This window comes from Musca autumnalis, unplaced genomic scaffold, assembly GCF_047663935.1.
Source record: "Musca autumnalis isolate F117 unplaced genomic scaffold, ASM4766393v1 scaffold_2, whole genome shotgun sequence".
NCBI classification, from domain to species: Eukaryota; Metazoa; Arthropoda; class Insecta; order Diptera; family Muscidae; genus Musca; species Musca autumnalis.
The window spans coordinates 233545842-233570121 of NW_027411755.1; the positions used below are offsets into that span (position 1 = coordinate 233545842).

Below are 24280 nucleotides of genomic sequence, written 5' to 3' on the forward strand. Positions count from 1 at the left end.
TGTTCAAAGAGATACAACGACGAGAGTATGTGTTAACGTGTGCGTAAATCGGTAGTAAGTTCACCGTTCACTAGCGTTGACAAAAGCAAATCAACGACGACAATGCAGCAAAGAAGAAAAAAATTGTATACACAACATAATTGCAACATAAATCCTCAACAAAGTTCACATGACATTTTTTCCTGTTGCAAATTCAAAAGAGGGATAGACTAGCAATTTTCTTGAAATATTGTATAGTTTTCGCGGCATTTGTAAACTACCTCCTTCGATATACAATCCATGTAGTCATAGGGTTTTGCACTTGAAGAGTTGCCTCATTGTAGAATTGCTCCATTTATAATTCCTTTGCTTGTGCCACACACATACAGATAGATCTCGTTATGCTTCTGCTTGCTTTCGTTAAGCTTTCAATGTGCTTAGATTTCGTTTAGCAACCGACTGAATATATGATGTTGCCGTTTTTTGGTATGTTTTTGTTGTTATTGGTGGTGCTGTTTGTGTTGCACGTTTGTCCCATTTGTTATTTTCACTTGTTTTGCCGTATTGTTCCTCTGTCTTAAGTGGAGTGTAAGTAGTTTGTTAGAATCCATTCTCATGCTGCTGCTGGAACACTTTTTTAAAAAGGGAAGTCCAAAGGCAGACAGATAGACACACATCCAGACTTTGTCATGTATACATACATACCTGTACATTTGTATATACATACATACACACACGGTCAAATAGAATAAATGGCAAAACAGAAATCTTAAACGGAATCTTTATATGGCGGGAACTAAAGACAAATGTTTTGGAAATCTACTCTAACCATGTGGGATATTCCATTCCAAAATTCATATTTTTTATCAACAATTTAATTTTCAAAATAAATTCAAAATAATTTTTTTTTAAATTTAACTTCTATTGCAAACACTCTTAAAAAAGTGTTTTGTATTAAAAATGCAACAAAATTATCAATTGGTAATTCCACAGAAATAGAAAACTCAACAGAAATTTAAACGGAAAATTCAGCAGAACATTCTACTAAAGTTCAGCAGCATTTTTGCATTATATTCAACAGATTTTTTTTTTTTAAATTCAACACAATTTCTTTTTGAACATTTTATTGGAAATTCTCAGAATTGTCTATCAGAAGAATTTTCTGTTGAAAATTTAGAAAATTTTTCTGTTAGAAATTCAGAAAAAATTTCTATTGCAAATTTAAAAGGATTTTGTACTGAACATTTAATATAATTTTCTATTGAAATTTCCACAGAATATTCTACTGAAAATTCAGCAGAATATTCCATTAAACGTGATTTTTTATTGAAAAATCAACATAATTTTCCATTCAAAATTTCACAGAATTTTATATGAACATTCAACAAAAAAATTTTATTGAAAATTCTCAGAATTGTCCATTAACATTTTGCAGAATTTTCAGCTTAACATTCAACAGAATTGTTCCATGAAAATTCAATATATTTTTCAATGGAAAATTAGACAGAATTTTCTAATAAAAATTCAACAGAATTCTCTACAGCAAATTCAGCAGAATTTTCTACTGAAAATTCTATTAAACGGAATTTTTAATTGAAAATCAAAATATTTTTTATTAAAAATTTGACAAAATTTTCTATTGAACATTCAACAAAAATTTTTATTGAAAATTCTCAGAATTGTATTTAAAATTTTGCATAATTTTTAGCTGAAAATTCAACAGGATTTGCTCTGAAAGATTAACCAAATTCGACAATGTTTTTTGTGACTGTTCAAAAAATTTTCTGTTCAATGAATTTAGTACTGAATATTCAGCAGAATATGATATTAAAAATTCAACTGAATTTTGCTACTAAATATTCAACAGAATTTTCATTTAAAAATTCCACGTCATTTTCTACTGAATACTGGAGAGAATTGTATATTAAAAATTCAACAGAAGTTTTATGATTTTCAACAGAAAATGAAAAATTCAATAAAAATTCAACAGAATCTCTATTAAAACTTCAAACGATTTTTTTATAGAAAATCCAACTGAATCGTCAATGAAAAATTCGACTTAATTTTCTATTGAAAATTCAACTGAATTTCATATTAAAAATTCAAACGAATTTTCTATTGAAAATTCAACCGAATTTTCTATTGAAAATTGAACCGAATTTTCTATTGAAAATTCAACCGAAATTTCTATTAAAAATTCAACCGAAATTTCTATTAAAAATTCAACCGAATTTTCTGTTGAAAATTCCACCGAATTTTCTGTTGAAAATTCCACCGAATTTTCTATAGAAAACTCCACCGAGTTTCTATAGAAAATTCAAACGAATTTTCTTTTGAAAATTCAAACGAAATTTCTATTGAAAATTAAACCCAGTTTTCTATTGAAAATTCAACCGAAATTTCTATTGAAAATTCAAGCGAAATTTCTATTGAAAATTCAACAGAATTTTCTATTAAAAATTCGATCGAATTTTCTATTGAAAATTCAACCGAATTTTCTATTGAAAATTTAACCGAGTTTTCTATTGAAAATTTAACCGAGTTTTCTATTGTAAATTAAACCGAATTTTCTACTGAAAATTCAACCGAGTTTTCTATTGAAAATTCAACCGAAATTTCTAGTGAAAATTCTACCGAAATTTCTATTGAAAATTCAACCGAATTTTCTGTTGAAAATTCAACGGAATTTTCTATTGAAAATTGAACCGAAATTTCTATTGAAAATTCTACAGAATTTTCTATTAAAAATTCAACCGAATTTTCTGTTGAAAATTCCACCGAATTTTCTGTTGAAAATTCCACCGAATTTTCTATTGAAAATTCCACCGAATTTTCTATTGAAAATTCCACCGAATTTTGTATTGAAAATTCCACCGAATTTTCTATTGAAAATTCCACCGAATTTTCTACTGAAAATTCAACCGAATTTTCTATTGAAAATTCATCCGAATTTTCTATTGAAAATTCATCCGAATTTTCTATTGAAAATTCATCCGAATTTTCTATTGAAAATTCATCCGAATTTTCTATTGAAAATTCATCATCTTCAGCATCTTTAACAAATTTTATACAGAAATTTCCACAAAAGTTATGTTAATAATTCAACTAATTTTCTATTGAAAATTCTAAAAATTAAATTTTCTGTTGAAAAGTCAATTAAAAATTTTTTTTATTAAAACTTTAAGAGATTGTCAATGAAAATTCAACAGAAAATTGAACTGAAATATCAATAGGCTTTTCTATCAAAAATTAAACAGATATTTGTATAAAGAATTAAAGATTTTTTTATGGAACAACTGAATTTTTTTGCAATTTCTACAGAATTTTATATTAGAAATTGGACATAGTTTTTTGTTTATAATTCAACAAAATTGTCTATTCAAATTTAACAGAAATTTCTTCTAAATATTCAAAAGAATATTAATTGGAATATTTAAAATTCAACAGAATTTTAAATTAAAACATTAACAGAATTGTAAATTAAGATTCAACAGAATTTTCTATTGACATATCGACAGACTTTTCTATTGAAAATTAAACAGATTTTTATATTAAGAATTCAACATTTTTTTTATTGAACAACAGAATTTTTTACTGGAGATTCCACATAATTTTATGTTGGAAATTGGACAGAGTTTTTTTATAATTTAACAAAATTGCCTATTCAAACTCAACAGAATATCCTTCTAAATATTCAACAGAATATTATATGGAATATTCAAAAAAAATTATGAATTTGATATTAAAAATTCAACAGAATTTTGCTACTAAATATTCAACAGAATTTTCTTTTATAAATTCAACATATTTTTTTACAGAACATTGGACAGAATTTTGTATTAAAAATAATATTGAAAATTCAACCGAAATTTTATTGAAAATTCAACCGAATTTTATATTGAAAATTCAACCGAATTTTATATTGAAAATTCAACCGAATTTTCTATTGAAAATTCCACCAAATTTTCTATTGAAAATTCAACCGAATTTTCTGTTGAAAATTCAACCGAATTTTCTATTGAAAGTTCAACATCTTTAACAAATTTTATACAGAAATTTCCAAAAATGCTATGTTAATAATTCAACTAATTTTCTTTAAAAAATTCTAAAAATAAAATTATTATTAAAAATTCAACAGAATTTTTTATTAAAGCTTTAACAGAATTGTCAATGAAAATTCAACAGAAGTTTCCATGGAAATATTAACAGACTTTTCTATTGAAAATTTTCTGTTGAAAATTCAACCGAATTTTCTATTGAAAATACAACCGAATTTTCTATTGAAAATTCAACCGAATTTTCTATTGAAAATTCAACCGAATTTTGTATTGAAAATACAACCGAATTTTCTACTGAAAATTCAACCGAATTTTCTGTTGAAAATTCAACGGAATTTTCTATTGAAAATACAACCGAATTGTCTATTGAAAATTCAACCGAATTTTCTGTTGAAAATTCAACCGAATTTTCTATTGAAAATTCAACCGAACTTTCTATTGAAATTACAACCGAATTGTCTATTGAAAATTCAACCGAATTGTCTATTGAAAATTCAACCGAATTTTCTATTGAAAATTCATCCTAATTTTCTATTGAAAATTCAACCGAATTTTCTATTGAAAATTCAACCGAATTTTCTATTGAAAATACAACCGAATTTTCTGTTGAAAATTCTATTCTATTCTATTGAAAATTCAACTGAATTTGCTATTGAAATTTCAACCGAAATTTCTATTGAAAATTCAACAGAATTTTCTATTGAAAATTCAACCGAATTTTCTATTGAAAATGCAACACCCTTAACAAATTTTATACAGAAATTTCCACAAATGATATGTCAATAATTCAACTAATTTTCTATTGAAAATTCTAAAAATAAAGTTTTCTGTTGAAAAGTCTATTAAAATTCAATGGAATTGTTTATAAAAACTTTAACAGAATTGTAAATGAAAATTCAACAGAATCGACACACTTTTCTATTGAAAATTAAACAGATTAAATTTTTTTTTTTTATTGAACAACAGAATTTTTTATTGGAGATTCCACAGAATTTTATGTTGGAAATTGGACAGAGTTTTTTGTTTATAATTCAACAAAATTGTCTATTCAAATTCAACAGAATTTTCTTCTAAATATTCAATTAGAATATTATATCGAATGTTCAAAACATATTTTTGAACATTCAACACTATTTTGTACTGAATATTCGTCAGAATTTTAAATCGAAAATTCAACAAGACTTCTTTGAAAATGAACTTAATTTTTTATTGAAAATTCAACTGAATTTGAATGTTGTTCAGTATTTCGCCCTGAAAATTCAGCTAAATTTTCAAAAAAAATTAACAAACTTTTCTTGTAAAAATTGATGAGAATTTTCCAATAAAAATTTAAAATACTTTTTTAATGAAAAATCAACAATGTTTTCTATTAAAAGTTCAACAGATTTTTTTGTAGAAAATTTAACAAAATTTTCTGTAGAAAATTGAACAAAATTTTCTATTGAGAATTCAGCAGAATTATCTATAAAATATTCAGCAGAATTTGCTATTGAGAATTTAACAGATTTTTTTCCAGAAAATTCTATTGAATATTCTGTTTAAAAGTCAAAAGTCAGAATTGACAATAAAATTCAACCAAAATTGTTTTTTCTTGCATTTCTTTCAATAACATGAAGGGATTTTCTATTGAGAGTTTAACAAATTTTCTGTTCAAATTCAGCAATTATTTTGCGTAAAATCTTCAATTAAAGTTTAGCAGCAAATGCAAATATATGTATATATATATGCAAATATAAAATTCAACAGATTTTTTTTGAATTCTCAGAATTGTCTATTAAAATTCAGAAGTATTTTCTATTGAAAATTCACAAGAATTTTGTATTGAAATTTTCACAGAATATTCTGCAGAAAATTCAAACGAATAATCCATTAAACGGGATTTTTATTTTTTTTAGAAAATTCAACAGAATTTTCTGTAGAAAATTTAACCAAATTTTCTATTGAAAATCCAACATAATTATCTATTAAACAGTCAACAGAATTTTCTATTGGGAATTTAACATAATTTTTTATAGAAAATGTAACAGAGTCTCCCGTTGAAAGTTCTATTTAAAAGTCAACAGAATTTTCAATAAAAATTCAACCGAATTTGTTTCCTTTTAATCTCTTTTAATAATTTGATGGCATTTTCTTCAATTCATCAATTTTGTTGCGTAAAATTTAAACAATTTTCGGTTGAAAATTCAACAAATTTTCAAATAAAAATTCAAAAAATATTATGTTGAAAATTTAACAAATTTTCCAAAAAAAAAACTACAAATAGTTTTCCATTGAAAGATTAGCAAAAATCTCTATCGAAAAATTAAAAAAATTTTCATTAGGAAAATTTAAGATAATCGAAAATGTCAACATATTCTTTTTGAAAAATTTTGTGCAGTGTCCCATAACACATGTGAACTCAAAAGTTAGCCACAACGTTTATGTAAGACGACTGTTTTTTTCTGTGTTAGTCGTTCATTTTTTACCGCAAACGAAGGAAAACAGCAAGTCGTGTTCAGACACTTTGGCTGGCATTGTCAGTCGATGGCACTCACACTCTGTGTAACGAATCGAGTGCAAGCAACACAAGCTCCCAGAAAAGACAATATATAAACCAAACTATCATCTAATGATGTTAAGGTAAAACTCAAAGAAGACGATTTTTTTCGAAAGAATGACAAAATTAAGGCAACCTGGAGGACAACCTGAACCGGTATGATTCTGCAAACAAAAAAGAAGGTACTACTAATGCAACTGTGGGAATAATTTGTTGCTATTTATTGTTGTTATTGGTGGCAGCAGTGTTGTCATGGCTGGAGTTGCACAAAATGTTAGTGAAGATCTTCGTTAATGCTCTACAGTGCTGGTGGTACAATTTATTTGACAGTTAAACATGCTTGATTACACTCACGTTGGGCCGCGAGTGCCTGCTTCTCTGTGCCTTGGCCTGCTGTGATTCTTTATATTTGTTATTGTTTTTTCTTCTTCTTCTCATCAGTACTAAAATGAAACTTTATTTGACTGTTATTTTGCGAAATTTCGGCTTCATTGTTTTCCATATTGCTCAGAAAAAATTTCACGCCAAATAAAATATTTTACAACTGCAAAAAATTTTGAACAGACATTCTCAAGATTTGCAACATTTTTCGCATCTCTTATATTTGTAGTTTTTTCACAGCACATCTTTGCAAAGATGTAAACCGAAAAACAACGTCATGGAATCTCCATGAAGTGCCATTAGTGTCAACATTTGGAACACGCAAAACAATTGAACGTTTCTCAGTTGTTCGGTACCATCTCCTTAACATTGACACTTGGAGATGGTTATATTTTGAAGATTCACACACAGGCACACACACACAACGGTATGTCAAAATCTGTGCCAACGTTTACAGTTCTTGGCCTGATGTCAAGAAATTCTTGAACTCATCTCTCTTGACTACGCCGAAATTTCTGTGTGATGACGACGATGATGATGAGGCACTCTTGCAGAAAAGTTTCCCAGAACGTTGGACAACAACAAACGCACAAAATAAATTTAACGATTGCACAATTGTTTGGGAAACTTTTAAAAGGAGGGGTAGGAAGAAATTTATTGGGAAATATAATTGAGTATGATTTAAGTACCGGAACAGGAGTAATAACATTTCAATATCTTTTAACGCCTACACGAAATTTTTTAAATTTGTATTGATCTTTAACATAACTTTCTATGGAATTTTTCACAGATTTTCAACTAAAAATTCAAGACAATTTTCTATTGGAATTTCCGAGGATTTTACTATTGAATATTATTATTGGAATTTTAACAGACATTCCTATTGAGAATTCAACAAAATTCCATAATACCATTTAACCCGACTTTTCTGTTGAAAATTTAACAGAGCAAATTTAGCCCAATTATCTGTTGAAAATTTATTAAAAAATCAATAGAAATTTTGGCAAAAAACAATATTTTGCAATAAAAAAACAATATTTTGCAATAAAAATTGGACTTTTCTCTTGAACAATTTTTATTAGAATATGGAATGGAACAATAGAATGGAATATTCAACAAAATTTTCTATTGAAAAAAAAATGATGTTTATTGCTGTAGTATGCAATACCAACAAATTAGTTATGTGATTTTTCGTCGAGAACCGACGAACGCATAGCAGTGGGAAAAATTTGGTTTTGTTTGCAAGTGAAGTTGCTAGAGTTTAGGTAGTGCCAAAGAAATTCTCGATCAGAGTGTTTCTTTGCGCACGTATCTATTTGAGCTAGCAATTGACACTTGGGTATAAAAAGTTTCTTGTTGAAAAACAAGAAATAAGGGAACTGATGAAGATCTGTGGCGAGATCTGAAACTATAGTATTCCCTGCCTTACCCCTTGGTAAACATCGCCAATTTTTTTCCCACTAATAAATTAAAGTTGTTTTAATAAAATATTATAACAACGACTATGGGATTAAGCCTGACTATTTTGAAAAACAAAATTTTAGAAATTTTCTATTAAAGATTTCCCAAATTTCTATAATAAATTCCATAGATTTTCCAATTAAAAACTCAACAGATTTTATGTTGAAAATTTAACAATATTTTTCCTTTGAAATTTCCACAGAATTTAGTATTGATAATTTTATTAAAGATTTCACAGAATTTTCTATTGAGAATTTCCAGAATTTTCTTTTGAAAATTTAAAATTCCCAGAATTTTCTATTAAATATTTCACAGAATTGCCACAAACTTCAGCAGAATTTTTATACCCTCAGCCTTTAGGCTAAGGAGGGTATATACACTTTGATACGATGAAAATGTGCCTCATCGAAATAATGGTTTTAGACCCCAAGTATGTTTTGACGAAATGTGTTTCAGACAATTTGGAGTCGATCTAGCCATGTCCGTCCGTCTGTCTGTCCTGCTGGCTGGAGCGTACGAGAACTCTCGAACGAATGAACCGATTCGTTTCAAATTTTGGCTTTCGTAATATTTTGCCCCAACTTAGTTTAAGTTCGAAGATGAGCTACATCGGTCCACTCCTTCCGGTACCTCCCCCACAAAAGTTCGAAAATGTTCGAAAAGTTTGTGCACACGATAACTCTTGAAGGGAGTGAATGATTTGGTCCATACTTTGTATAGCGTAAACTTTCTACCAGAGTAATATGAGGTTCCAATATGGTCTCAATAGGTCCACTCCTTCGGGTACCTCCCACACAAAATTTCGGAAATGGTCAGTTTAGGGCCTGCTCTCAAATCGCTTTGATTTTTGTTTTAGCAACTTGTATTCACTGCCCTCCATACGACGGTACAAGTTTCATCAGTGGCAAGTCCATACTTCCTGAGAAAATAGCATGAAAGTTGCAAAAAAAAACGTATGACACCGTGTGAGGTGGTTGGAGCGCAAGATAACTCTCGAACGGATCTGCCGATTCGGTCCAAAATATGGCCTTAGTAATATTTTGTCCAAACATAGTTTAAGTTTGAAGATAAGCTATATCGGTCCACTCCTTCAAGTACCTCCCCCACAAAAGTTCAAAAATGTTCGGAAAAATTGTTCGTACGGTAACTCTTGAAGAGAGTGGCCGAATCGGTCTATACTTCACACATCCTAATATATCTACCAGATATAGATCAGGTTAAAATATGGACTATATTTGTCCACTCCACCCGGTACCTCCCACACAAAATTTCGGATAAGTTCACTTTAAGACCTGCTATCGAATCACTTTGATTTTTTTTGAAGCAACTTTCATTCGCTGCCTCAATTACGATTGTAAAAGTTTTTTTAGGGGCAAGTCCATACTTCTTGAAGAGTGTAAAAACCCCCCATGGCACCATATGTTGTGGCTGGAGATCCACTTCCATAACGGTCAATGTCGATCCATTCCTTTTAGTATCTCCTCCGTAAAACTTATGATCTTTAATTCTAATCAACAGTTTTGTCGGTTCAAACGCCCAACATTTTTAAAACCCCTTAAATATATTTATGTATACATACGTATTTTGGGAAAATTTTTTTTCAATATACACAGGCTGAGGGTATATCTCTGTCGGCAAAGTCGACTGATACTTTTTTACTTGTCAATGAAATATTCAACGGGATTTTCAATGAAACATTCAACGGAACTTTCTATTGAAAATTTCAGAAAAGTTTCTATTAAAAATTGCAGAGAAATTTCTACTGAAGATTTCACAGATATATAAATAGATTTGTACAGATTTTTTAAAAAATCCAAAAATTTTCCAATTGAAAATTCCACATATTTTTTGTTGAAAACTCGACAATATTTTTCTATTGAAAATTCAACAGAATTTTCTATAGAAAATTTCGAGAATTTTCTATCAAATATTTCAGGGAATTTTTTTGTTGAATATTCATCAGAATTTTCTTTTAAAAATTCCTCAGAATATTTTATTAAATTTTCAACAGAATTTACTACTGAAAATTCCACAGAATTTTATATTGAATATGCTTTAATACAAAATTTAACAAAATTTTCTAATGAAAATATTTGTATATAAAATAAAACATTCATTAACACACCTGACCGAATTAGCCCGGTATAAAAATATACAAACAAATGTAAAAACAACAACAAGGTCATACAAAATAAAACAAAAATCTATTAAAAATTCTGCATGATTTTCTTTCCAAAATTCAACAGATTTTTCTATTGAAAATTTAACAAACATTTTTTATAGACAACTTTTTTTATTAACAATTCAACAGAATTTTCTACGGAAAATTCAACAGAATTCAACAAGTTTTTCAATAGCAAATTCAACAGAACAACATTTTCTAAAAAATTCAATTCAAAATTTTTCTATTAAAATTTCCGCAGAATTTTATGTTGAAAATTCCACAAATTTTTTGTTGAAAATTCCACACAATTTTTTATTGAAAATTCAACTAAAAATTCATCAGAATCTTCTATTGAAAATATCGCACAATGTTCTATGGAAAATTTTACAAAATTCACTATTAAAAATTCCTCAGAATTTTGAAAAAAAATTGAACAGATTTTCTACTGCAAATTCAACATAATCGTCCATAGAAAATACAGTAGCTCTGTAATTCTGTAACTCATTTTTAGAGTTACCGACAAAAATCGGCAAAATTAAAACGCAAAATTATGAATAAAAAGTATCAATAAAAGTTGACAAAACAGTTTCTATTGGTAGGACTTAGCGACAACTTTATTTTGGTTGTTATTTTGTTGAAAATTTTCGTTAATTACCTAAATTATAATCATTCTAGTTTTAACGATATTTGTCGGTAACTCGAAAAATGAGTTACAGAATTCCACTACAGAATTTTCTACAGATAATTAAACAGAAATTTCCACAGAAAATTCAACAGACGTTTTCACAGAAAATTCAACAGAATTTCGAATATTCTTATAAAAATTTAACGGAAGAACTTAATAATGAAAATACAAAGGAATTTTTTATTGAAAAACAACAAAATTCACTGCTAAATTAAATAGAACAAAATTTACCATTGAAAATTCAACATAATTTTTTCTTGATAATTTTAAAGATTATTCTATTATTAATTCAACAGAATTTTCTTTTATAAATTCAACAAAAAAACCCAATTGAAAATTTCAAAGAAATTTTCATTTGACAATTATCCACAGATTCCTCAGATTATTGAAATTTCAACAGGATATGTCCTTGAAATTGCAATTGCAAAATTTTCCACAAAAAATTCATCGGACTTTTTCATAGCAAAATTCAACAGAATATCAGAAAATTCACTTGTATAGAAAATACAAGGAAGTTTCTATTGAAAAAAAAAATTCAATAAAATTATCTAAATTCAAACGAATTTTCTATTGACAACTCCATAAAATTTTTATGTTAAAAATTCAATGGAGTTTTCTGTTGAAATTAAAAAAAATCATTTAAAGATTCAGCAGGATTTCGGAATGTACTTTTCAAAACTCAGCGTAAATTTTCAACAGAATTTTCTATTAAAAATTCAACAGAATTTTCAATTAAAAATTCAACAGAATTTTCTATTAAAAATTCAACAGAAATTTATATTAAATATTCAACGAATTTTCTACTGAAAATTCAAAAATGTTGAATTTAACAGAATTCATTTACTAATGAAATATTAATAGTATTTACGAGTTAAAATTTAACAGAATTTTCTATTGGAAATTAAACACAATCTCTTAGTAAAAATCTGGAGGAACTTTCTGTTGAAATTTCAACAGAATTTTCTATTGAAAATTTAACAGAATTTTTATGTGGGAAATCAACAGAGTTTTCATCGAAAACATCATCAGTATTTTTCTATAGAAACTTTAACAGAATTTTCTATGTAAAATTCAGCAGGATTTTTTTCTATGGAAGAATCAACAGAATTTTCTATGTAAAATTTAGAATTTCTATCGAAAAATTCAAAAATTTTTTGTATTGAAAACGCAACTGAGTTAGAAGTTTTTATTGAAAATTCAATAAATTAAAAAAAATATTAAATTTTCTAATGAAATTCAACATCTATCTATTAAAAATTCAACAGAATTTTCTATTAAAAATTCAACCGAATTTTCTACTGAAATTTCAACAGAATTTTCTATTGAAAATTTAACAGAATTTTTATATGGGAAATCAGCAAAATTTTTGTTGAAAACTTCAGCAGTATATTCTATGGAAACTTTAACGGAATTTTCTATGTAACGTCCAGCAGGATTTTTTTTCTATGGAAGATTCAACAGAATTTTCTACGGAAAATTTACCAGAATTTCGTCGAAAATTCCACAGAATTTCTCTATGAGAAATTCAATTATTGTTTGTATTGAAAACACTACAGAGTTGGAAGTTTTTATTGAAAATTCAATAAATTAAAAAAATAATAATAAAATTCTCTATTGAAAATTCAAAAAAAAAATCTAAAATTTCCATTAAAAGTTCAACCGAATTTTCTATTGAAACTTCAATAGAATATTTAAATTGAAAATTCAATGGATCAGTAATTTCTATGGAAACTTTTACATGATTTTCTATGTAAAATTTAGCTGAATTTTTTCTATGGAAGATTCATTCATTTTCTACGGGAAGCTTACCAGAATTTCTCACGAAAATTCTACACAATTTTCTATTAAAAAATAAGTAGATTTTTTTTAATGAAAACACAATTTTTTAATGAATATTAATCTGTTGAATTTAGTAGAATATGGTATTGAAAATTCCACAGAATTTTCTATTTAAAATTAATCGCAACTTTTTATTTAAAATTTAACACAATTTTTTATTGAAAATTCAAAGGAATTTTTTGTTGAAAATTCAGCAAAATAGTGGTCTTTTTATTGAATTTTCCCTTAAAAAAGTCAATGTCATTTTCAAACCCCTCCTCTTAAATTTATGTTCATGCGAATTTTTTCTCACCTTTAGTTGTTCGTTTGAATGAGTTAACTATCATTTCGCAAACTTATTTTTTATTTTGTTTTTGCTTATTTTTCAGACATCAACGTCACGTTTTCATTTTACATCTTTATGACTATCAAGATGTCCATGTTTTAGAGGTACATAGTATAAAGTTCTTCATCTTTTTCTTTTATATTGATGGTACTGTTACGACGAATATTAACTTATTGAAGTTTTTTAAAAGAAGCGGTATCATTGTCATAAGTAGGGTCATAATTTTTGTTCTTAAGAAAAATAAGTTTAAAGAATATTCAACAAAAAGGCAACAACTTATAGAGCGAGTAATGGGTAATGCTCATTACACCGCATTTTTTCTCAAAACTTATTCTAAATATTTAATAAATATCTCTGTTTTTTAAACCAGAAACGCGCATTTGTATGTCTTAACTCCAAAATAACCATGTAATTATCATGCCATCAATGGTCCTTATTTCCCAACTTTAATTTTGTTCATAATTTTTTACATGTATGTATGTAAGTACGTATGGCGCTCGTAATGGTGTTACTCTCATTATATTTGCTTTTGTTCCTTGTTTTCGAATATTTTGTAAGGAGAATACAGACTTGTTAGTGTATCATTGTTTAATTCTGTTGCCCCTCAAATCCTTAATAAACTGTTTTTATGAAAATGATCTCATCTCATTGTTGTTCTTGTTTTTTGGTAATATGTTCACGTTTTGGCTTTCCTCCTTAAACATTCACTTCTTTTTGATAGGAAAGACAAAGTTACCAGTCAATTTACCAACATCCAGATAATGAACACTGAACATTGTAAAAACGAAAACATTTCATACCATTCCATTCATAATGTTCATGTTTGCCATTAAATTGAGAGGGAGAACGATAAGCAGCTATGAACGGCAAAAAAATGTTGTAATTTCACTCGCATATGAAGTGTGGTGTCTAGTTGGCTGGCTGACTGGCTCATTGGACCAAATGGTGGCCAAACAGACAGCCAAGCCTGCTAGGCAGTCTGTCTGTTATTCAACCATTCAGTCCTTGGCCATGAAGATAATTGTATTGATGTTGGTGTTATTTTCAAAAATTCTACAAGATTCTGTTTAATGTCCAACATTGGTGGTGGCATGCCGGATTGTAACGGCTAAAAAAATGCTACAGTCATTTAAGTTGGAATTTCGTTTGTTTTTTTTTGTTGGTGTTTTAATTTCGTTTTTGTTTTTGCCATTATTTTTATGGTCTTTTGAAAGATATTATCCTCTTGTGAAGAAAAAATATTATATTTTGTGTGTTATCGCTACTTTGTTTTTATCCCATATCCTTAACATTCGTCTGTGGCAGCAATTATCTTATCTGCAATTTTATTCAGGATTTTAATGCCATTTCTTTTGGTTTCAGTTTCTAGTGTTCTTTAAATGATTATGTGATATGGAAACCATAATCGTACATATCGCACTATAACTATTAACAAAAAAGCAATAATAAGCCCCTTTTTGGAAAATCTGGGTTGATTGTAATGGCAACATTGACTGGATAAGAAAACCAAAGAGAAACATAAAAAACTCCGAAAGCAAACCGAAATCGAGATGTATTATTAGTTCTATAAGGATCATACGAATGTGTTAAAAATTTGCTTATGTTTGTTAACATATTATCTCACACAAGGCCCAAATATGTACCATTCCATACCATATTTAGCCATTCTGCTTTAGCTTTAACTATCATTTTGCCAAAAATAGCATATAACACGACGAAATATTAATCCTAGAATTCAGTTTTTGGTATACCGATATTTCGATCAGGCATTTGCTGTTCCTAGTAGTCAAGAAAATTCTCTACGAAAAATTGAACGTAGGGCTTCGTTTCGGTATAGCCCCCATATAACGGTACCACCCGATTTTAGGTATTTTTTAGAGTTTAAGCTTCATTATACCATCGAATTGACCCAAAATTCGCATTTATACTTCGCTTTGGTTACAAAAATTTAGTCCAGAAATTTGTCGGAACAGGTCAACGTTTTGATATACTCTCAGATGTTTGGAATTTTGAAAGTTTTAATTGTAATTATCCCACCGAAATAGCTGATATTTTTTATTTAGTTTTCGCTGAGGCTACAACATTTTTTCCAGAAATTTGGTTATGATATACCCCTTATAGAACGGTACCTCCAGATTTTTGGTTTTTAAACAAATTATTTATTATCCGCTGAAGCTCTATTACATCGCACCTGATCAACAAAAGGGAAGCAACTCAAAATTTCTAACTTTTCAGTAGAGACAAAAACCTGTTCATACTTAACTAGTAACTCTGTTGTTGTTGTTGTAGCAGCATATAATGCTGGGTTGGCAGCCGCTGGCCGAAACACTTTTGGTTTCGGGTCAATCCGGTACGTAAGAACCCGCTGCCGTGGGATTGTAGTAACTCTGTGGACATGAATAGTAGAATAACGGTATTTTTTGACGAAAGAGTAGACAAAACAATGGGAGATTTTTACAGTGCACTATAGGTAATTTGCCCTGTTTTTGAGACAAAAATTAATAACAGCGGAATTAAAGGATTTTTTAACCTTTTAAATTATTTATGTGTAAAAGTGAGCTAAAACAAAGATTTTTAAAGATAAATTCGGATATAAGGAACAACGGTTATAAGCAACTACGTATATAACGAACAAAGTAATTTTTTCCAATGCCATTTTCATTAGTTTTCTTATACACAACAAACTGATGAAAACGATCACGGTAGTAAGTAACACAAATTTTGACCCCGCGAGTAGATTTTCCAACGAATTGTTACTACAGTTTTGTATATTTTTTGAATATACGTTAATAAATACGAGTTTAGTACTCCTTTAAACCGTATCAATGATTAATATGTAATAGAGAGATAAAATAAAGCTTATTACTGCCGCACCGTTTATAGAAAACCACGGATATACCGAACAATTTGTCGCCATTACTTATTTTACTTGCAATGAAATTGTAAACAACAATATTTTTTACATTTATTATTTATTTACTCAAACCAAACTTCCACAATTTTAAGACTTTTTATTGAGAAGTAACCTAATAAAATCTCATAAATATCAAAAAACGGGCAAAATCGGGTTTTGAAACCTAGTAATACCAATGCAGAAGACTTTCAGTAATGTGTTCTAGGTGGCACAATCACGGCCAAACACGGCCAATTTAGTACAAGTCTATATGAAGTGAGTTTAAGAAAAATAAAATATTTATTTCTGACTTTTTGTGTTTTTTGGTCGCTACACAAAATGTTTAAGCTATATTATATATTAAATAAATTCCTCTCGCAATTGCCAATCTATTCCATTTTACATATATTTATATTTGGTTTATTTTTCCGCGGTTTTAAATACATTGAAATATGCCTTACAATATATATTTATTTAGTTCTTCTTCGAAATTCTCACTTTGACTGCAATTTAAACCGCGATAATGGCGCTATTTTGAAAAATGTCATTCATATTAATAAATTTTGACATGTTCTTTTTTCAATGCCAACTAAAAAATTATTATTATTAAAAGTTGCAAAATCGACTTTTTGCCTCAAAAACAGGGCAAATTACCTATAGTGCAGTGGATGGAGTTGATCATTATCTATCGTTTTTTATTAAAAAGTGAAAATTTCAAAATTTTGAGTTACTACCCTTTTGTTGAACAGGTGCGACATATTTCTGCACGAAATTATCGTATAGGTCCCTGTAGAACGGTTCCTACCGACTGGTTCTTATAAATTTATGGAGTAGAGTACAAAGTGTGACGTAGGGGATGGAAGATACCAAGGGACGGTCCTGACCGGCTTTAACATGGCAAAGCCCAGGATTTATCTTGGTCCATCTTTCATCTCAAGTAGACACTGACCTCCCCGTGGTGTCACCTGGGGAACTGCCTTTAACACACGTTAAAGGTAGTGAGCTAACATGTGCCGGGCGTTCACCCATAAAAACGTTAACAATCTGGGTTTGGGCGTCGGGTTAGTAACCCTCCCCTAGAAAAAACAGCATACTATGAAAAAACGAAGGAAAAGAAAAACAAACCCGCAAACGATTTTAGGACCATGATCTGCGAATCTGCACCTGGAATGTTCGCACTCTTTATAGGGAAGGTGCAGTTTACCCATTGGCAGATGTACTTGAAAAGTACAAGGCCGACATTACTGCCATACAGGAACTACGATGGAACGGGAAGGCGTCACAGCAACATCTAAAGATGACGCATTGTATTATATCTGCCATGACGTAAAGCATGAGTTTGGTTGCGGATTCGTAGTTAGTCGGAGACTAAAACATCTGGTATCCAGCTTCACCCCAGTGAATGAAAGACTTGCTGCAATTCGAATAAAAGCTAAATTCTTCAACATCAGCTTTATTTGTGCTCATGCTCCCACTGAAGAAAAGGACGAACAGACCAAAGATATATTTTACGAGCGCTTAGAAGAAACATATGACCGTTGCCCTGCCCATGACATTAAAATCATTCTAGGCGATTTTAATGCCAAAATTGGAAAGGAGAATATCTTTGGCCCAACAGTCGGGAAATTCAGTCTCCACAGTGAAACATCTGACAATGGTATGAGGCTGATAGACTTTGCAGCTGCAGGAAACATGGTAGTTAGCAGTACCAGATTTAAGTATCTCGATATTCATAAGGGCACCTGGCTGTCGCCAAATCAAAGAACAAGAAATCAAATTGATCACGTTGTGATAAACGGAAGACATGCATCAAGCGTGTTGGATGTACGATTGTTCCGAGGTGCAAACATAGACTCGGACCACTACCTTGTTGCAGCAAAGGTGCGTACCAGATTAAACGTAACAAACAAAGTGCGAACAGACACAACACGGAAGTTGGACATCGGTAAGCTGCAATCACAACAGATAACCACAGCATATTCCACTCAACTGGCCCAACTACTTAACCAAAGCACTCCTCGTCCCGAAAACATGTCAGGACAATGGCAAAACATTGCCCACTCCATGCAAACAGCCGCAAAGTCAGTACTTGGATACCAGAGACATCCACCAAGGAATCCATGGAACTGGCACATCCTCCTGTAGAGACCAACAAGGTAATCTGGTAACTGATACAGGTAGTGTGCTAAGGTATGGAAAGAGCATTTTTCCAAACTGTTGGTATCCAATAGTAGCGAAGTCGACGAAGATACCACAGATCCAATCCCAGAAGATGGTATTGAATGTATACCACCCGGCCAAGATGAGGTAAAGACAGCAATAAACCGGCTGAATATGGCCCACCAGCCGAGCTGATTAAAACCGGAGGCGACACGCTGATGAGGTGTATGCATCAGCTAGTTAGCTCCATATGGCAGGAAGAATGCGTACCAGACGTTTGGAAACTGAGCATCCTGTGTCCCGTCCATAAAAAAGGAGATAAGACTTTATGCTCCAACTATAGTGGCATAAGTCTATCGCCTACAGGATAGTGTCAGGGATATTGAGCGAACGACTAAAGCCCATCTTCAACGAAACTGTTGGACCATACCAATTCGGCTTTAGACCTGGCAAGTCCACCATTGACCAGATCTTTACCCTGGAGAGATGCAGATCGACACCTACCACCTTTTTGTCGATTATAAAGCAGCCTTCGACAGCCCGCTACGTTCAAAGGTATTCCAAGCCATGTCTGAATTTGGTGTCCCCGCAAAGCTCATTCGGCTTTGTAAAATAACTCTAACTGACACAAGATCTTCAGTTAAAAAAAAAGAAAGAACCTCCCCGAATAGTTTTGTACCAAAAGAGGTTTCAGGCAAGGAGACAGCCTTTCGTGTGATCTTTTTAACATCCTGCTAGAAAAGGTTATACGAGAGGCAAACGTCAAAAGAAGTGGCACAATCTACACCAATAGTCACATGTTACTTGCTTATGCTGATGATATAGACATCATGGGACGATTAGTAAAAGAAGTAACCGATACCTTTATGATGGTCGAAGGAGAATCTACTAAAGTGGTTCTGGCGGTAAACGGCGAGAAGACAAAATTGATGATGTCAACGCTCAGTTCGTCTATTGAGATCGGACCAACTGTTGAAGTTGGTTCCTATAATTTTGAGGTAGTAAAAGGCTTCGTAAACACAACAAACGACATCAGTTGTGAAATAAAAAAAATTGTATTGGCCAACATATGCTACTTTGCCTTAAGTAAGCACTTCAAAAACAAAGTCACAACTCGTCAAACAAAAATAACGCTTTACAAATGCCTGGGTACTTGCGTAAGCAGAGAGATAGAGAAAAATTCTTCGAAAGATCTACGGACCGATCTGCGTTGACGGTGAATATCGACGTCGCACGGTGGTCGAAAGCACTGATCTAGCGGCGCAAAATTCATAATTTGCAAACGAATTGAGATGCGTCAGTGAAATTTTGCATAAACTCAGCTTGTACCTGTGGGTAATAATGGGCCAAATATGAACAATATCGGCTAATGTTTTGGTATAGCCCCCATTTAACGGTACCTTCCGATTTTCGGTATTTTGAGCATTTAAGCCACAATTTCGTAGCAAATTAGCTGTAATTTGGTACTTAGGGTTCCTAGTGGTCACAAAATATTTCCACCAAAAGTTATGAACATAGGTCCACGTTTTGATATAGCCCCCATGTAACCGTACCTCCCAATTTAAGCTATTTTGAATATCATGACCACATTTTTAATTCAACTTGGCTGTAATTTTGCATTCCGTGTTCTCACTGCGTATAAAATCTTCTTGCAAAACATTTTCAATACGGATTTATGTTTCGATGTAGCCCCTTTTATGATACCCCCGATTCGTTGAATTTTTACTTGTTACCCCATATTTAATAACATATTTAGCTATAATATGGTATTATAGTGTCTCCGGGGGTAGAACTCCTTCTTGCAAACATTTCTCAAGATAGGTCCATATTTTGATTTAGCTCCCATACAAATGCACAGCTAAATTTGTGCGAATTTCATGCAAAATCCCTTATTTTAAAAGTGCAGTCATCATAAGATTTGCAAATATTTGCAGTCCGAATGTGGGTATTCAGTATCCAGAGAGTCCAATTTCATTCCTAAAAAAATAATCGGACCTAAGTTCGGCTTAGTTTACAAGATGCACTCTATGGAACAAGCGCGCACAACCCTAAAAAAACTAAAAAATTTAATTTTTTGAAAATTTATTGCTATATAACTAAGTACCTCCAGACCCCAAACTAATTTTTATAATTTAAATCACACCCTCTGCTATTAATTAAAAATATATCTTGTACATTTTCATTACGAATTTATTCAACATTTAAACAAATATGAACTTAATTTTTTGAAACAATTTTTTAAAATCTGATGCAACAAAAACTCTTGTATTTGATAGTGAATAACTGAGTGAATATTTACAACAACAAAAATGAAAAAACGAAATTTTTGTCTGCAAAGTGTCTATAATCGATACAATGGAAAATATTTCGCAATTTTATAGTGCGATTTGTTAACTTTCGCGCCGCTAGATCATTGGTTTCGACCAGTGTGCGTCGTATGAACCACGAGCTGTATCTGCTATACAATGACAACAATATAGTTGAACGTATCGAGATGCAGCAATTGCGTTGGCTAGGCCATATAATAAGAATGAGCGACGATGAACCCGCTAAAAAGGCGTATAAATTCGAGCCACATGGCGGTGCACGCAGAATTGCCAGGCCAAAGAATAGATGGCGCAAACAAGTGGATGAAGAGATGACAAGTAGGGATACGTATTACCAAGCAAAAATCGATTTTTCGATCTTTTGATTCTTACTTAGAACTCAAAAAACGATTTTTCAATTCTTACGTAGGAATCAAAAAGCGATCTTTCGATCCTTTGATTCTTACTTAGAACTCACTTGGATAAAAGAATCGTTCTATCGAGATGACTCCTTAGTTCAAAATGTGAACGTTTTAGTGTACAATGCTTCGCGTTCAACACTGCCGTACCGTTAGATTAACTTTGTTCATCAGTACAACAAATAATATAATATTGCTGTCTTTCTCTTACCAATGTAATCTGTATATTTCATTTTCGTGGTACATCAAAAAGTCAAAACAGAATTGATCTTTCGATTCCCACTGCAAGAATCGCAGAATCAAAATAGAAAATCGATCTTTCGATTCTCTATGAAGTCAAAACTCGATTCCGATTTTTAGATTCTTCAAATCAAAGAATCGAGGAATCGATTACTCGAAAATCGACTTGCGTATCCCTAATGACAAGGCGCGGTACTCTAAAAAGCGAAGCACGAAACAGAGCGAATTTGAGATCTTTTCTTAGTTCGGTCTATGGAACAAATGTTCTGTAATGGGCCAGCTAAGTAAGTAAGTACAAAATTTAGCCCGTATAACGATTGTATTATCTAGGGTTGAGGTAAGCTCAGTCTCTGCCAGGATCTACCTAAGGACCCACAAACCTTAAGTGAAAAACGGATGCGTAGAAATGCAATATTTATTATACTCTGGTATCTATTATAGAATAATATCTGAAGAAAATGGATTGAATATGGATATGGTATCAAGTAATCGTGTTGCCTCGTTAACAATCGGATAGTTGTTGTCGACTCGATGGTGATCGGTATGATAGTAATTGAGTTATCACTGCCGGCTCGTTGGTGTTTGTTTTGGTAAGATCGGTTCCAAGATAAGTGGGTTATTGATGTTGACTCGATGAGGATCGGATCAAAGGTAATCGGATGTGTTCCTCGACTCCGAGGCGTTCGAATGCTGTCGAATCGGAGGTAATCGGATGTAGGGCTCGGTTATGTGCTATTCGGTTGCTCTCGGCTAGGCAGACGTCGGGTGTGTCGCTCGGCTCTACACTACTTGCGTTGTCGTCGGCTACGCAGTTGTCGGGTGTGGCTCAACTCTGCACTACTAGGGTTGCTGTCTAGTTGGCCAGTTGTCGGATGTGGCTCGGCTCAGCACTACTTGGGTTACTATCGGATCGGTGCAATCGGTCGGCTCGGCAGTCGTCGGGTGTGTGACTCGGTTCTGTGGTATTCGGATTGCTGTGGGGGAAGAGATCGATTAGTGGGAGCTGGCTATGAACAATTAGCTGCCAGCTTGGAACTTGCTAAGAGCATAGCGCTCGCTTGTCACAATAGTGTTGAGGGTGTATTAGTTTGATTTTTCCCTTTGTAATGCAATGAAATAATCATTTGGAGTATTCTCGTATTGCATATTCTTGATCACGATAAAATTCTGAGTCGATTTACCCACGTTTGTCTGCTGTAAGCACTCTTGCGTACACAATAATTGAGCTAGAAATCTATATTTTTGCACCTGAGTGTAGGCAGTTCAAGTTCAAAGATAGGACAACTCGGCCCACGTTTTTGGTATAACCCACATATGCCGGTTCCTCCCGATTTTCGGTACTTTGTGGGTTTTAGCAACATTTTTCGACTGAACTATCCATGATTTGATGATTTTAGCTAATTTTTTTTTCAACCGAACTAGCTGTAATTTGATATTTGAGACTCTCAGTGATCATAAAATTTCTTCACCAACAATTTTCATTTGGTATAGCCGCCATATAAAGGAACCCAGCAAAAAAAGTCCTCCCAAAATCATGGGTTTTGTAAGGGATTTTTGGCAGCCGTAACTACTCGCAAACCCCCTTTCTTCCCCATTATTTTTACAGGGGCATGTCGCACTCAGTTTGTAGTTATTTTATGACCACTAGAATAACTAGTTATTCTGTGGCCACTAGAAGTTGAAAAGTAAGTAGAAAAAATTTCTATTTTTAGAACCGTTTATGTAGAGATTTTTTTTAATTTCATCCCTCTTTCTTACTTTTATTTTACTTTATTTTATTTCGATCGCTGTGCGAGTTGAACACACGAACCCTCTGATTTCTAGCCAAAGACACTACATAATATGCCACGCACACGAACATTAAGGGTTGCTTAAGAACTTAAATGTGCAGTGCACATGTGCACCACGAACTGTTATTTTTTAATTAAAACAAGTAAAAAAGCATTAAGTTCGGCCGGGCCGAACTTTTCATACCCTCCACCATAAAATATTCATTCCTGTCCCCAACTTTAAGTGAGTACGTTAAAATGTCAGATAATGTACATAAAATGCTTCATTCGGGAGGCCATTTTTTATGGTGTCTATATCTAACTGTTGACAATTTTTGGTGGGCTAGAAATTGGGAGGTACTGTTTATAGGGGTTATAATAAAACATGGGCCTATGTTGACAGTTTTTGATGGGAGCCTTTAATGTCAAATAACTCCTAATTCGGTTAAAAAATTTAGCTAGAATCCTCAAAATATCGAAAATCGGTACATAACGTGGGAACTTCAAATGTCATTAACAGCTAGTTCGGAGGTATCTGGGCTATACGAAAATATGAACTTAAATGAGCAATTTTTGTTGCAGAATTTTTGTTGACTTTTAAATTTCAAATTACAGAAAGTTCGTCCAAAAAATAAAGCTAAGGTACGGAAAATCGGGAGGTTTGTTTTGGGGCTATACAAAAACATGGACCTACGTTCGGTTAAACATTTTAAGTAAAATCCTCAAAGTACCGAAAATATGGAAGTATCGTTATATTGGGGCTATGTTGAAAATTGTTGATGCAGATTTGTGGTGACCACTACAACCTTCAAATGTCAAATTACAGTTAGTTCTGTTAAAAATTGTAGCTAAAATTGCCAATTACTGAAAATTCGGAGGTACCGTTACATGGGAGCTATATCAGAACATGGACCTATGTTGACAATTTTTGATGGAATGAAGTCGGGCGGTAACGTTATATGAGGGCTATTCAAAAGCATGGACCTATGTCACTAGTTATATAAGTTTATTGACATTTAAGAACCCTAAATGTCAAATTATAGCTAAATCGGTCTGAAAATGTAG

The 24280-nt window shown here is 31.6% G+C and overlaps 1 protein-coding gene across 10 annotated transcripts in view; it reads left to right on the plus strand.

Moving 5' to 3' along the window:
* Window positions 1-24280, plus strand: part of CadN (neural cadherin) — a 792724-nt gene that overhangs the window by 16962 nt on the left and 751482 nt on the right. For all 10 annotated transcript variants that reach the window (XM_073971019.1, XM_073971033.1, XM_073971023.1 and 7 more), the window contains one exon: window positions 13472-13532. The gene's annotated coding sequence lies outside the window, so the exon portion shown is untranslated. The remainder of the gene's footprint in view (window positions 1-13471; window positions 13533-24280) is intronic.